This window comes from Alligator mississippiensis, chromosome 5 (assembly GCF_030867095.1).
Source record: "Alligator mississippiensis isolate rAllMis1 chromosome 5, rAllMis1, whole genome shotgun sequence".
In the NCBI taxonomy this organism is placed as follows: domain Eukaryota; kingdom Metazoa; phylum Chordata; order Crocodylia; family Alligatoridae; genus Alligator; species Alligator mississippiensis.
In genome coordinates this window covers 166,924,378-166,938,098 of record NC_081828.1, presented here as the reverse complement: position 1 = coordinate 166,938,098, position 13,721 = coordinate 166,924,378, and positions in this window count along the sequence as shown.

The window sequence follows — 13,721 nt, the reverse complement described above, 5'->3', positions numbered from 1 at the left end:
TGCATGCATATGAACACACATTTGCACTTGCATTCTAGAAATGTAATGCTGGTAGTAGCTTACAGGAAACCTTTATTCCTTATCCAGTCCTGTGCTGACAGAGGTTCAAGTCTACACAAACTATTCCTGACAGCAGTGTCTTAAAGACCTCCAATGAAGGAGACTCCTCTGTCTCCTTGGAACAGAGAGCTGTTCCAATTTATAGCTATCCTTATAGTTAGAAAGGATTTCATATGATCTAATCTTTGCTGCATGTTAAGCTAATGTCTTCTTGCACATGGAAAACAGTGATCACTATCTTCTTCATAATACATTTTTACATATTGGAAGATTCTTATCATGTTTCATGTTCTCTTTTCTAGTGTAAACATTAACACTTCCTCATACATCACCACTTATTATTCCTGTTGCTCCTTAATTTGTCTACATCTTAAAGAGTGTTGCTCAAAATTAGACATGCTATTCCACTTGAGGCCTCACCACTGGCTAGTAAAATAGAATAATTGCATTCCTTGTCTTGCATATAATGCTTGTATTAGTGCATCCTAGAAGGTATTGGCTTGTTTGTAGCTGCATCATCCTGTTGATTCCTGAGTACACCTTCACACACAAAGGCATTGCTGTTATTTACCTTAGACATGAAGTGTCAAAGTTGAAAGGTGGGGTTTACACTTAGGTTCTGATGTGACAGAAATTGGTACAAATATAGTTACATAGTTCTGCAACAGAACCCACCCGGGGAAGTGGGGCATCCTCCATTACGTTACAATCTGTCCTGTTGCCAGTGCTTGCTGGGAGACCTCCCAATTCCACTTACCTGCTGCACCTGCTCCTTCATTTCCTGTTTAAGGCAGCACCTTGCAAGCTTCCTCTTTCCCTATATCCCAGTTCTGTCTCTGTCTATCAGTTCAGCTGCTTCCAGAATCCAGGCTACTTTCAGGCTTCCACTCCTCCAGGGTGAGCCACAACCTCAGGCTTTGCAGCTAGTCTACTCAGTGCCTGGCACCACCACAGAAAACCCTTGGACCATTGTGCTGATGTCTCTAACTCTCCCCAGGGGAAGCAGATTAGGCAGGGTGCTGGGACACCCTCCACAGCTCCCCTTACAGCTGCTTCTAGTCCACCAGGCATCTGTTACAAAAAAAAAAAAAAAAAAAAAAAAAAAAAAAAAAAGAAGAAGAAGAAAAATCCCAACCTAAAATTCTTCCCCTGCCTAGAGGTAACAGACAGTCTTTGCTCAAGGCTTCATCCTCTGAGCAAACTGCAGTAAAACTCACTTACAGTAACCACCTAGGCCTGGTCTCTCTCAGACAGGGACCATCCAGCCCTTTCAGTGGGCAGAGCTCTACTTCCCCTCTCTCTCTCTTGGGGGAGATTTTATCTGTCCAGGTCACTCCACCTGTCCCACGATGTGGCTTAGTTGGCCACACCTGGTCATTGCTGTCCTCAAAGGTCCTGGTCTTAAAGAAGGCAGGCTTCTTTCATTATTTTTCGTAACAGGGGCTCTGTGCCCTGTTACAGGTCCCTATAGTTGTACACCTGATGTATTGTGCTGAATGGCTGCATTATTACCCTATTATAGGCCTGATACAATTTGATCTCCTCTTGGTAGACTATGGCACACCCTGTATATTCAAATATTATTTAATTTAAAGCTTCATGTTGCAAAGTATCCACCATATGGATAAATAAGTATTCCACTTACAGCTGTTGAAAAAAGAAAAAAAATGACTCATTTCTAATTTAGCACCAACTTTTAGCCAGTGCTTTTTTATTTTGCCTTTATCTGCTGAATTAGACTTGTATCTTAAAAGAAATACTCACCCTAGGCAGGTATTTTCAGACTGTAACCAAATTTGCCTTTTGGGTATGCTAAATAACATATAGCTAATGAGTTATCTCATTATTATTTAAATAACATGCTTGGGGCTTGGTCCTTGCATGAGCATATAATTTCTCTATTTCTTAGCACAGGCCACATATGGATATTAAGAGCATAATAGAAGTCCTAGGTATTTATTACTTACCTGGAAAATGCTGGGGAGGAGGAGGGGTTAATGGCTTTGCTTTCCTTCCTGCTGAACAATGGTGGCATATATTGGTGGATAGGGTAAAGGACTCTTTGTCAGTCTTGATACTGAGGACATAGGCAGATGTATGTAGTGTTCAGAACTGCATACAATGTTTCCTGTGGGGAAAAAGCATTTTGTCCAGCCTTTCTCTATATGCAAATTAGTGACTGAACATGCACTGTGCCAGTCCAGTCATACTCTGAGACTTGGCTTGAGGGAAAGTAGCATTCAATAAAAAAGCAATCTGCTGGATGCTCTGGGGTTAGGGGAAGGTGACATAAGGGTCATGTGGGAGACCTTTGGGGACATGAGTGGGGCTGTAGAGCTTGGTGTGTGGAGCTTATGGGACTGCTTGAAGAGCTGAACATGCTATGTTGCATGGGGCTGGGGGAGGTAGATGTATAACATTCTGGTGTATGGGCAATGGATGAAGACTGGGATACTAATTTCTTGGAGATCACAGTAGCCAGCTAAATAGCCCTAGGGAAGAGTCTCTGGATCGCACTCTGAGTTCTGTTTTGCCCAGGCCCTGCCAGCAGTGAGGGGAAGTACTGACTTGTTAATTTAGGATCAGGGAACAAGTGGCAAAGAACCTTCACTAGTCCCATGCCTGGGACCTACCAGGGGAATGCCCCTGATAGGTTGGGATATCTTGGGAGCTAATCTCTGCTCCACGCCTAGACACTGCATTTTATTCACATTCCTATGTGAGCAATTCCTCCCCGTCACCCACCCGTTACATAGCGCTCTCCCCAAAACACTCACACCGTGCAGACCACCTCTTTCATTTGTAGTCTGAGATCGTTGCAGTAAATATATTTTACATGCTTACATACCTTAATTTAGAATGTCGTCTAAAAACAAACAAGGCCCACGTCAGGGGTGGAAGGCACTACTCTGACAGAACTACATGCAAAGTTGTAACCTCAGCTGTACTACTGTAATGTGGCTGCATACAAAAGTTTGGTAAGTTTATGAACTGGATTGGAGGTTATGGCTTCTTAAGGTGGCAGGGGATAGCATTCAATGACCAAAGAGGTTCCTTCCAGTCCTCTGTTCTTTCTGACCAGCCACAAATGGACATGAGCAATTTTTTTCTGCTCATATTAAGTGTTAAATCAGCCAGAAGACTAGGAATTATCCTGGGATATTTGAGGTCAGGTTTTATCAGAAGGAAAGTTTTAACATTTGCTAGCAATACATCTCAATAGATTTCAGAGCATGTCCGGTGTAAATAAAGAATCCACAGAAACCATGTTACTGAGGTTGCTGTCTTGTTAAATTGTATCGCCTGCTTTTTCACTCTCCCTGTGTCTATAGCATTGAGCCATAGGCCACATCTGCAGTTGGATTACCTGAAAACTTCTTAGTTGCTTTGGTTTTTTGAGTTGAACAAAATATCCTGTTTGCACATGTGGTGACCAAACCAGCAAGATTCTCTGCTAAGAACAAATGCTAAGTTGAAATTGTGCATAGCTTGTTGCATTTGCATTCAGAAGCAGCACTTATGCCTGGGGTACTGCCATCACTGAATCACTGATGGTGGTTTGCCTCAATACAATGGTAAGAGGTGATGGGTATGAATAATGCTAAAGTCTGTCCTGGGTATAATTCTTACACTGTCTTTATTCTCATGCAGATATGTGGGCCTTGCCATTTTAACAGCAATTCCTCTCCCTCCCCTTCTTCCACTTGCAGTCATTTCCAAAGTTATTTGCATATGAATCCCTCTGGGTCCCCCTTGCAGCACTGGGCCTGACCTGCTAAAAGCAGGTCTTCAAGCCTTTCAATCATCTTATTACACATAACAGCTAAATAATCCTCCTTGCCTGAATATAAATGACTTACACAGTGAAAGGAAGGGCAGAGGGAAGGGTTTCTGCTCATGCAGCCACACTAGCTAAACTCTGAAATGGAGTGACAGGCTACACATGAACTAGAGAAGCTCTGGGAATATAGCCAAATTCTGAAAGATACAGAGGGGGCCTAGAAAATACTCCAGGGACATATCTACACCATGGTAGGGAGTCTATGCATGCTACACCCCAAAACACATAATGTAGGTGCCGTGCTGTGACGATGGGTGTATAAGCACAAGAGAGGGAGTGAGGGGGAGCTTATCTATCATGAGTTTAGTATTGCAGGGTGAGTGTGCTGAGCTTCACTGGGGCACTCCATACCATCTCCTCTGATAGTGTGGACACACCCTAGCTGTCTCCTACATTCACTGTGCTAATTTGGAGGTTTCTGCATTTATTTCTTGGGAGATTCCTCTACAAGTGTTGCTTTCTCACATGTAGCAACCTCTTTCCAGTCAACCCTAATTGTTTGGATTAACTGAATCAGTTCTTTGCACTAATTGCTAGTCTTCTCATTACATGTCGGACATTAGATAACAGTATTATGCTAATTTGATGGAGGCACAGTCCTTGCCCCATGGCTCAGCAGGTAGCCCAACTTGTTGTTATGCAAAGTGGTGCAGTTCAGACAGATGATATCAGAAGGTTTTGTGCTAGAGGCTGTCAAGGATTTTGAGTTTCTTAGAGATGATGCTTCTATTTGAAGAGAAGAGGGTTGGGTCCACTATCCATCACATGTAACCTACAGCAGATGGCTATAACAGAGCAATACTGCAGCCTTTGCAAGCTGTCTTATTAGCTTGGAGGATAGTGCAGCATGTACAGCTGCTGCTGGCAGGCAGTGGGTTTATCTGAGGTAAAATAGCAACTCCAGATAAGGCGTAGGAAGGGAAAGGCAGTCACTTGGAATAGTTTGTTTGGAAAGGAATGTCTAGACCAATATACAATACAATGAATATTCTATTTATATTAAAGAAATTCTCATTATATGAGGAGCAGGTAATTTTCACAAGCTGCAGTTTTGGGCAAAACACTCAGTTAAGTGAAAAACTGTAACAAAGAGCATATTAGATGACCGTCAGCTGATGTTTTTTATGCAACATCCTTTCCTGGGTGAATACAGTATTAATTCCACTATTATTATGAATAGTTATGAGAAACAGTAACCCCAAGGTGGAGGAAGAAAGCCCAAGGGTGGGTGACTTCCTAGTAGCCGAACTGTCCCTTCCTTTCCCTCTGTCTCCTTGGGAGCCCTCTTAAACCTCCCAGCTGGCACACTGCCCTAATCAGCAAGTCCCACCTGCTAGTCAGCATTCCCCAGAACAGGGCTGGCTCTCAAACTGTTCGTAAAGGGACCAACCACCTTATTTCACACTGCTTCATTTCAAAGGAGTGGTATTCCTTCTCTTTTTCAAGCTGATTTTGTCTTTCAGTACCATCCCAATATTCCTGATCTTGATAAAGTAACATGATGTGAACGGTCTAGGAGTTTTGCATTTGGCAACCAATTACCACAGTAATGTATAATCAAAGAAGGAGAGGAAAATAATACCTTCCTTACTGGGTAGTTTCTCACTTGGTATTTTCAGACTGAATCATTAGCCTTGCTTATGGAGAACTGGACTATTCAAAAGTGAAGGGGCCAAGACTGCTTTGCTTCTAAAAAAAACAGTTTCGCTTCTACCTAAGTTTGGAGGGGTAGGGACAAAAATTACACATAAACCAATATAAGTGATCAGAAACTGGTTCAAATCTGTAATACAACAAAAGTTCAGTGCACATAAACTGCTTTCAAACTGGCTGAAACTGGCTGGTTTAAGATAAACCTGGATGGATGTAGTATCAGATTTAACTGATTTAGGTTAAATCACTTTATTGAACTTGTGTCCCAGATCCCCTCCACATTCAGTTAATGTACAGTCCCCAGGATGCTTTGCAACTTCCGTGACACCTCCCCCACCCCTTCCAGGGTGGGTGGGCTAGTGTTGGTCCAAGCTGTCTGCTTCAGTTAAACAGGGAGGCATGCTCTAGCACCCCCCAGCTTCTGGCCTGGGCCACTGAAGGCATGTGGCTGCATTTCCAGAATCTAAAGTGAATGTCTGTTCACTTGCTTATTGGTTCAATCTACACAGTTTAAACTAATTTGCAAAGATTGAATTGATTCAGCCTTGGGCGTTTTGATTGTATTTAGCTGAGGTACCTAAAATCCATAGATATCTTACTTTACTTTAAAGTTCCCCAAATTATGTTAGCCACTTTCACTTTTCCATTGACATTCTTAGTGAAATATATTCCCTTGAATTATATTTTTGACCTGGTGAATTGTAGGAGGCTTATTCATTCATTTTTATGTCCTAATTCTCCTAAAAATCCCCCAGTATTTTGTTGAATGTTTTAACTTGATTAGGTATTAAATGACAGCTTCTAAAGAGTTCTCAGTATAGTTTGGCAGAGATCTAGCCTCTGTAAAAACATGTTATCTGAGAGTTTGTTGATAAATTGTCCAATCATTTGTATTTAGCCTCTGGAAGTGTTCTTTTAGAGTTTAACTCATTTTGGTGAGTTCAGTAATAAGAGAATTGTAATTTCTTGTAGATTAATAGCTAAAGTTATCATCTGTACAATCTCAATGCTGTGGGTATTCTGTTTTTCATATTTTCCTGCTTGAGGGTGCACTTTAAGTAGTCATAAAAGAATGTATCTGAGAGGTTAGTACAGCTGTTCCACCTGTCTTGATTCAGTTGTTATAGCAAATATACAATTTAAAAAAATGATTAAATTAAAAGCTCAACAGTAAAGCTACAGTCTGCCTAGCTGGCTTCTTAAGCCAACATAAATCCAACATGTCTTCAGGTAAGAAAAGCAAGCACCATATTGCTTTTCTTTTATTTTTTGGCCTGTAGACTTGTTATATTCTATTTAATAACATTTTTGTTTATACACGGGGTTGGCTGCACTTCTTCACAGTCATGAGTTTATATACAAGTGTAGGTGTGTGTGTGTCCCTGGAGTTCAGTGGAAATTATGTGTAAAAGAAATATTCATGTTTCAGCAGGATTGGATCTATTTTATGTGCACATCTTGTATATAGTTACATATAAGCTTAGAATTTTTCACGTGAAATTTTGGAAATAGAATCACAGAGAAGTGAAGAAAACTAATTATATATTTATTGTGCCTGACCTGTATTTGCGTACTAAATAGCATCAGTCTCCAGGTAGGTAATTTTAAAATACCAGTTCTTCCATTTTCATATCTACCTCCAAACTACAAGAAACAATATTATACTGTATATTTAGATAAATGTTTATAGTGTTTGACTGACTGATATTAAAAATCACTGATTTCATAATTCTACATCTATAAACACATATGGGAAGGTCTGTATTATTGGGGATGAGGAATAACACCATATAGAAGAAAGGATTTTTTAAGGTAGAGGAATATGTTGGCACCAGAACAAATTTGTATCAGTTGGCCACAAATAAATGTAAACTAGAAATTAAAAGAATAGCATTTCTAACCATTGGTAAAGAGGGGATGGAACAGCTTTTTAAAAGGAGTAGTGGAAGAAAACCATCTAACTACTTAATCAAGTCTATGAAAGGAATTATATGCTGTAATTGCTTTTGATAGCCAGATGCAGGATTTAGGATGACGTGGGATGTCTTTTCTAGTTCCATGTTCTTATCATTGTGGTTAAGGTCTATTCTTAACTAACAGGAAGCATAAATTGTGGTTCTGAGTTGCTACATTTTTTTCTGTCTTGAATTTCCCACCTGATACAATTTCTCATCCGTGTTCTGCAAATAGCTATTAATAATGAAATTATTCCAGGAGGACTTCTGAACCTGAGTGGTGAATTCATAATCTGAAGTGAACAACTTTCTAAATCTTATGGAAAATACCCATTGAAAAGGAAAGAATGGAACATTATCTGTCCTCATTAAATCTAGGGACTGATTCTTCTTTAAACTTCTTGCCAGTGTAACTTCAATGATTTACTCCCAACACAAGTATATATCTAAACATCTATATACTTCTAACACCAGCATAAGTGACAGAAGAATGGGGTTATAAGTATTCATAGAGTTGGCCTGGCTGCTAACAGGAGGCATTTAAAATACAATACATTTTTGTTTGTTTGTTTTTAAAGTGAATTGACAGTCATTTGGAGAGCCAGAAAAGGAATTCACAATTTGTAGTTCTTGGGATAAATGAAAAAGATCTGCATTCAAGAGGCTCAAGAATATGCTCCTGTTGACTTGACATGTGCCAGATCAACACTTGGAATCCCACTATTGCTCTGTTAGACAGGAGGGCATGATACACAATTATATATACACACACACAAACTACACAAACACCACTATGAGTTCACACATACAAATGCAATTTTGTGGCTGTTTGTTAACACTAGGAGGTGTTGGGGTAACTTGGTGCTTGGGGTCACTTGAGGTCACGTGGCCCCGGGGTTACTCGAGGCCACTGAGGCTTGGAGTTACCTAAGGTCAGGTGACCCCTGGGGTTACTTGAGGTCACTGGGGCTTGGGGTAACTTAAGGTTAATTAATGTTAATTGATCACAGGAAAGAGCCAAAAACCAGCACAGCAGAGGAGCCATGCTGGGGAAAAGCCGACACAGAAGTTGGGGCTGGAGCTGGAGCTGCGAGGGAACCGACAGGTAGTGGGAGACTGAAACTGGGACTGGGGGGAACCAGAGGGCTGTTGGGGAGCTGGGAGGCTGCAGGGGGAACCGGGAGGCTGCGGGGGAGCTGGAGAGGCTGCAGGGGAGCCATGGATGCAGTGGAGGAGCTAGATATGGTGCAGGGGAGCTGGAGAGGCTGCGGGGGAGCTGAAGATGGTGCGGGGAAGCTGGAGAGGCTGCAGGGGAGCCATGAATGTGGCAGGTGGAGCTAGAGAGGCTGCAGGGGAGCCACGGATGTGGCGGGGGGAACTGGAGAGGCTGCGAGAGAACTGGAGGGGAGCTAGAGAGGGTGAAGGGAAGCTAGAGAGGCTACAGGGGAGAACCAGGAGCTGGGTTGCAGAGCTGCAGGTGTTGGAGAGGGACTGCGGGGGAGTAGGGAAAATGTGGAGGTGCGGCAGAATGCAACAGGGAGAATGAAGATCAGGTAGACAAGGAAGATCAGGGAAAGAAAGCATAGACAGCGAGGCACAAGCAGGAAACAGAGTGAGACAGGGCGGCGGGACACAAATGCAGAGAGATTGGGGTGAAAAGGCAGAGAGAGACAGGGATTGGGGAGAAGGCAGAGGCAGAGAGAGGGAGACAAGCAGGAACAGAAAGAGAGAGAGATCACGGGGAAGGGAAAGGTGGAGGACAGAGGGCTAGAGCTGGGAAACCAAAGAGTAGGGCCAGGAGGTCAGCAGAGGGGGAGAAAGCCAGAGCCGGGAGAGATAGAGGCAGCAGAGAGGAATGAGGCCCAGGGGGAGGTCAGAGAGACAGGGGTTTAGTTGGGAGCCTGCAGCAAGACAGAGACCAACTGGGGGTCAAGAATATCAGGTTTATTAAACAGGCAGTACACTATACAGCTCACAAAGTTATTGGTTCCCACACACACACACACACACACACACAATGGTAGCAAGAGAGAAAAAGGCTTGGTGGAGAGATTAAAGTTAAAGTGTGTAGGGACAGAGTCCATGTCCTTTACTTGGGGGGAAGAAGGTGGGTGATAGCTGCCTATCCTGTGCTGTGAGTTGATCCTCAATGGCCAGTTGGGGTCTTCTCCAGCAAGGTGTTGTCCAGAGGGGGTCATCGGCAGGGGCTCTAGGTGGATATGTGGCATGGTACAGTGCTCGTCCAGATGGAGAGGGCATCCCAAGGAGGTCACTCACACTCTACCACCCCTTTTATAGGAGTGGGCTACGTGTGTCTCCTATGGGAGTGACATGTCCAGGCAAGGACAGTCCTGCTCAGATGCCTACATGCAGATCCAGGTGTCCTCATTGTCTGATGGTGGGGTTGCCGGTTTCTGTAGGGTCTTTGTCTTTCAAATGCTGGGTTTCTGTTCTGTTCCTGGGTGAGGTCCGTGCTTCCTGGATGAGTCAATGCAAGGCAATGGTTCGGTTGTTGAATTGATGGTCCAGTCATTGAGTTGATCATTCAGTAGAGGCCTGCTACCATTGTATCTCAAGCACCTTCATTCATTTCCATTAATTCAGAAAGCAATTTACATGAGACTGGTTAGACACGAGTCACAGTTACAACATAGGTTACCCCCGGGCAGTGGACACAAGATGGAGGCTTGACATACAAAATGGAAACTTGACATTACTTGACATTACTTTTACAGACATAGGCCTAAATCAAATAAATTCAATATAAAACAGTAAATATCAATATAAACATAATAGGAACATAATATAATACAATGTAAAATAGTAAAAATCAATATGAACATAATAGAACACTATTTATAATATAAAAGGGGCTTGTTTCTATATGGGAGTATAAGAACTTAGCTTACCTAATATTACTTGTAATCACTTATAAGGGATAGAGAGGTCAGAGAGAAAGTCAGAAATGGTTGGGGAAGGGGAGGGGGAATGTATTTTTAAATATTAACTGGAAAAAAAGAAGAAACTTAGGGGTTTTGCTACACTCCAACGCTTTACCCTCAAGAAATCATTTTAACAGGCCATGAATGTTTCAGTTTGAACTTCAATGAAAACTTTAAAGTTTATTTAGTAAGCATAAATCTGGAAAAATTGAAATGTGCTGTATTAATGTTTGTCCTATATTGCTTTCTTGTATGGGGATATTGAGGAAATTGAAATAAATAAGAATTTTTATATTTCATTGATATCTTGAAACTTGTAGTATAATAGCAACTTGGAACACAATGCCAAACAGTGTGAAAAGAAACAAGATAAAATCAGAAGATACATGGGAACTTTCCCCCCCTCTGTTCTAAAACTGTTCTTTTCCTGATGTTAATGAAGTCAGTTGAAAACTTACTGTCTTGTCTTTTATCCCTAGGAGAAAACACTGTAATGATGGTGAAGGAGGTTATTATAGCTTGACAGTCATTGCCAAATCTTCAAATTACAGATAAGACACTTGTTAGCCTAAGGAAATAAGATGAGGGTCTGATCCTGAATGGGCTGTGTGTGTGGAACTTCCACTGCCTTTCACAGAAGTTACTTATACAGAGTACTTGCAATGGATGAGCATGTAGATGGATGATGTAAAGGATGAGCAAAGGGATCATGTGGCACATAAACAGCACTCAGTCCAAGAGCAGCTCTGTATTTCTGTAAAGATGATATATATATATATATATATATATATATATATATATATGGTTGCATACAACATGCGTCCCACGCCAAAAATTGACTGCTGGAAATTGGTGTGTTTTAAGCAAGCAAATATGGTAATAGCAGCCTCTGCAGAAGTAGCCTGGGGGATGAGAAAATAATATAGATGAGAAAAAATAATATAGTGAGCTCATGTGGCTCCCTAGCTGCTATCTGTGAACTCTCTCCTCCATTTCCCCCAGCAGAAGCCCCTGCTGCAAAAGCTGCTACTGACTCACTAGTTGTATTTCTAAAAGCTGGTGCTGGAGTGGAGGCTCCTGCAAGATGGCACCTTAGCTAAGTCTGCAGGGGCTACTGGCCAGAATTGGGCCTCAACTGACTTGGCTGGAACTTCTGGCTGCCCACCCAGCTCAGCTTGAGAAGAGAAGAGGGGTTGGGCAGTTTGGCTCAGCTTGAAGGTTAACACAGCATCTCCCTCCCTTCTTCCCCCCAACTGCAGCTGCCTGTGTTTACCCTGGGAAATTACCGTACTTACCAGTATTTTCAAGGCAAGACCTTTTTTTCTTAATTCTTTTTTTCAGAAGCAAAGTGCATATGTTATTTCCTAGAATCATAGAAAATTAGGGTTGGAAGGGACCTCAGGAGGTCATTTAGTCCAACTCCCTGCTCAAAGCAGAGTCATCCCCAACTATATCATCTCAGACAAGACATTGTCTACCTGGGTCTAAAAAAGGTTGGAGACTGCACACTGGGGGCATGTTGTATGCAAGCCAGTAGTACAAAGTAGGGCTGTCAATTAATCTCCATTAACGTGTGTGATTAACATGTTAATTGATTCATAGATTCATAGATGTTTGGTTCAGAAGGGGCCTCAGTAGATCATTGAGTCTGACCCCCTGCCCTGGACAGGAAAGAGTGCTGGGGCCAGGTGCCTGTCTAGCCCCCTCTTAAAGACCCCTAAGGTAAGGAAGAGCACCACCTCCCTTGGAAGCCCATTCCAGATTCTGGCAACCCTTACCATAAAGAAGTTCTTCTTGATATGTAACCTAAATCTTCTCTCCATCAGTTTGTGGCCATTGTTTCTAGTTACTACAAGCGGTGCCCTGGTAAACAGAGCATCCCCTATTCCTTGCTGCTCTCCTCGCCCCCCCCAATGAATTTGTAGGTGGCCACAAGATCACCTCCCAGCCTTCTTTTGCAGAGGCTGAAGAGATCTGGGTACCTTGGTTCTTGTGTTAATGTTTTGGTTCTTGGTTAATTAAGTAGTTCTTGTGTTAATTTTTGCAACATTAATTGCACATGTGGTTTTGGAGCTTGAGCCTGGGCTCTGCTCTGCAGGTGTCACTGCTACCTCTGGGCCACCCAGCAGGGCAGCGGTAGCAGTGTAGAGGACTGTAGGGCATCCCGGGTGTGGGCTCTGGGCTGCTGTAGCAGGAAGGTGAGGGTGGGCGTGCACACAGACACACAGTCTAGAGTTGCACCAATGTATTGTTGCCATATTGGGATGCCATGTGCTAACATGCAGGCACAGCATGCATGCGGCCAGGAATGCAGCCCAATGGTGTGTAAATCTGTGGAGGGAGAAGAGGAAGGGAAGGGGTGTGAGGGGTAGATCAAGGCTCCCTTGGTGAGAGAGGGAGTGGGGCGGGGGCAGGGGCTAGGGTAAATGGGACCCTGGCTCCAGGACAGGTCAGCAGTATTGGGGGGTGGGGGGAGGATTCCTACTGATGCGAGCAGCCCTGGGGGAGGCATGGGGTACATGTGCCCCCTGGATTTGTATGCAGGGCAGAGGCAGGCTGCCCTCTGCAGCTGGGGCTCTGTGCCCTGCTGCCTTTGCCCTGGGAGCTGAGCAATGCAATGTTGCACCTCCTACCACTGAGCAGGCAGAGGGCTGTAGTGCAGCCAGAACATGGCTCCTGGGATAAAGGTAGCAGGGCACAGAGCCCCAGCCTGTAGCCTGCCTCTGCCCTACACAAAAAAACCAGGAGGCATATGACCCCCATGCCTCCTTCAGGGGTACACGCAGTGGTGGGGAGCCGTCCCACCTCCCCCTGCATTCGTGGACGAGCTGCCTATGACTCCATCCCACTTCCCATCCTGGCCTGGGGTCTTATTCACCTCAGCCCCTGCCCCACTCCCTCCCTCACCATGGGGGCCTCAATCTGCACCCCCTCCCCCCCCACTTCCTCCTCTCCAGGCTTACTTGTTGGGTACTTCTCTACATGCCACTGGCTGCATTCCTGTAGGGTTACCATATTTCCAGTTTCAAAAAAAGAAGGCACCTGTGTGTGTGGGGGGGGGGGGAGGAGTATCTTGCCCCTGCCCCTCACAGTCCCCCCCAGCCCTGCTGCTGCCCCTCACTCCTCACCAACAGTACCTCTCATCCTGCTCCAAGCCCACTGCGGGGACTCCCCCTACCTGGGCTCCAACTCCCCCTACCCCCACAACTTCCTACAGCTTCACAAATTACCCCCCCAACACATACCCCACCCCCAACCATACAAAGTACC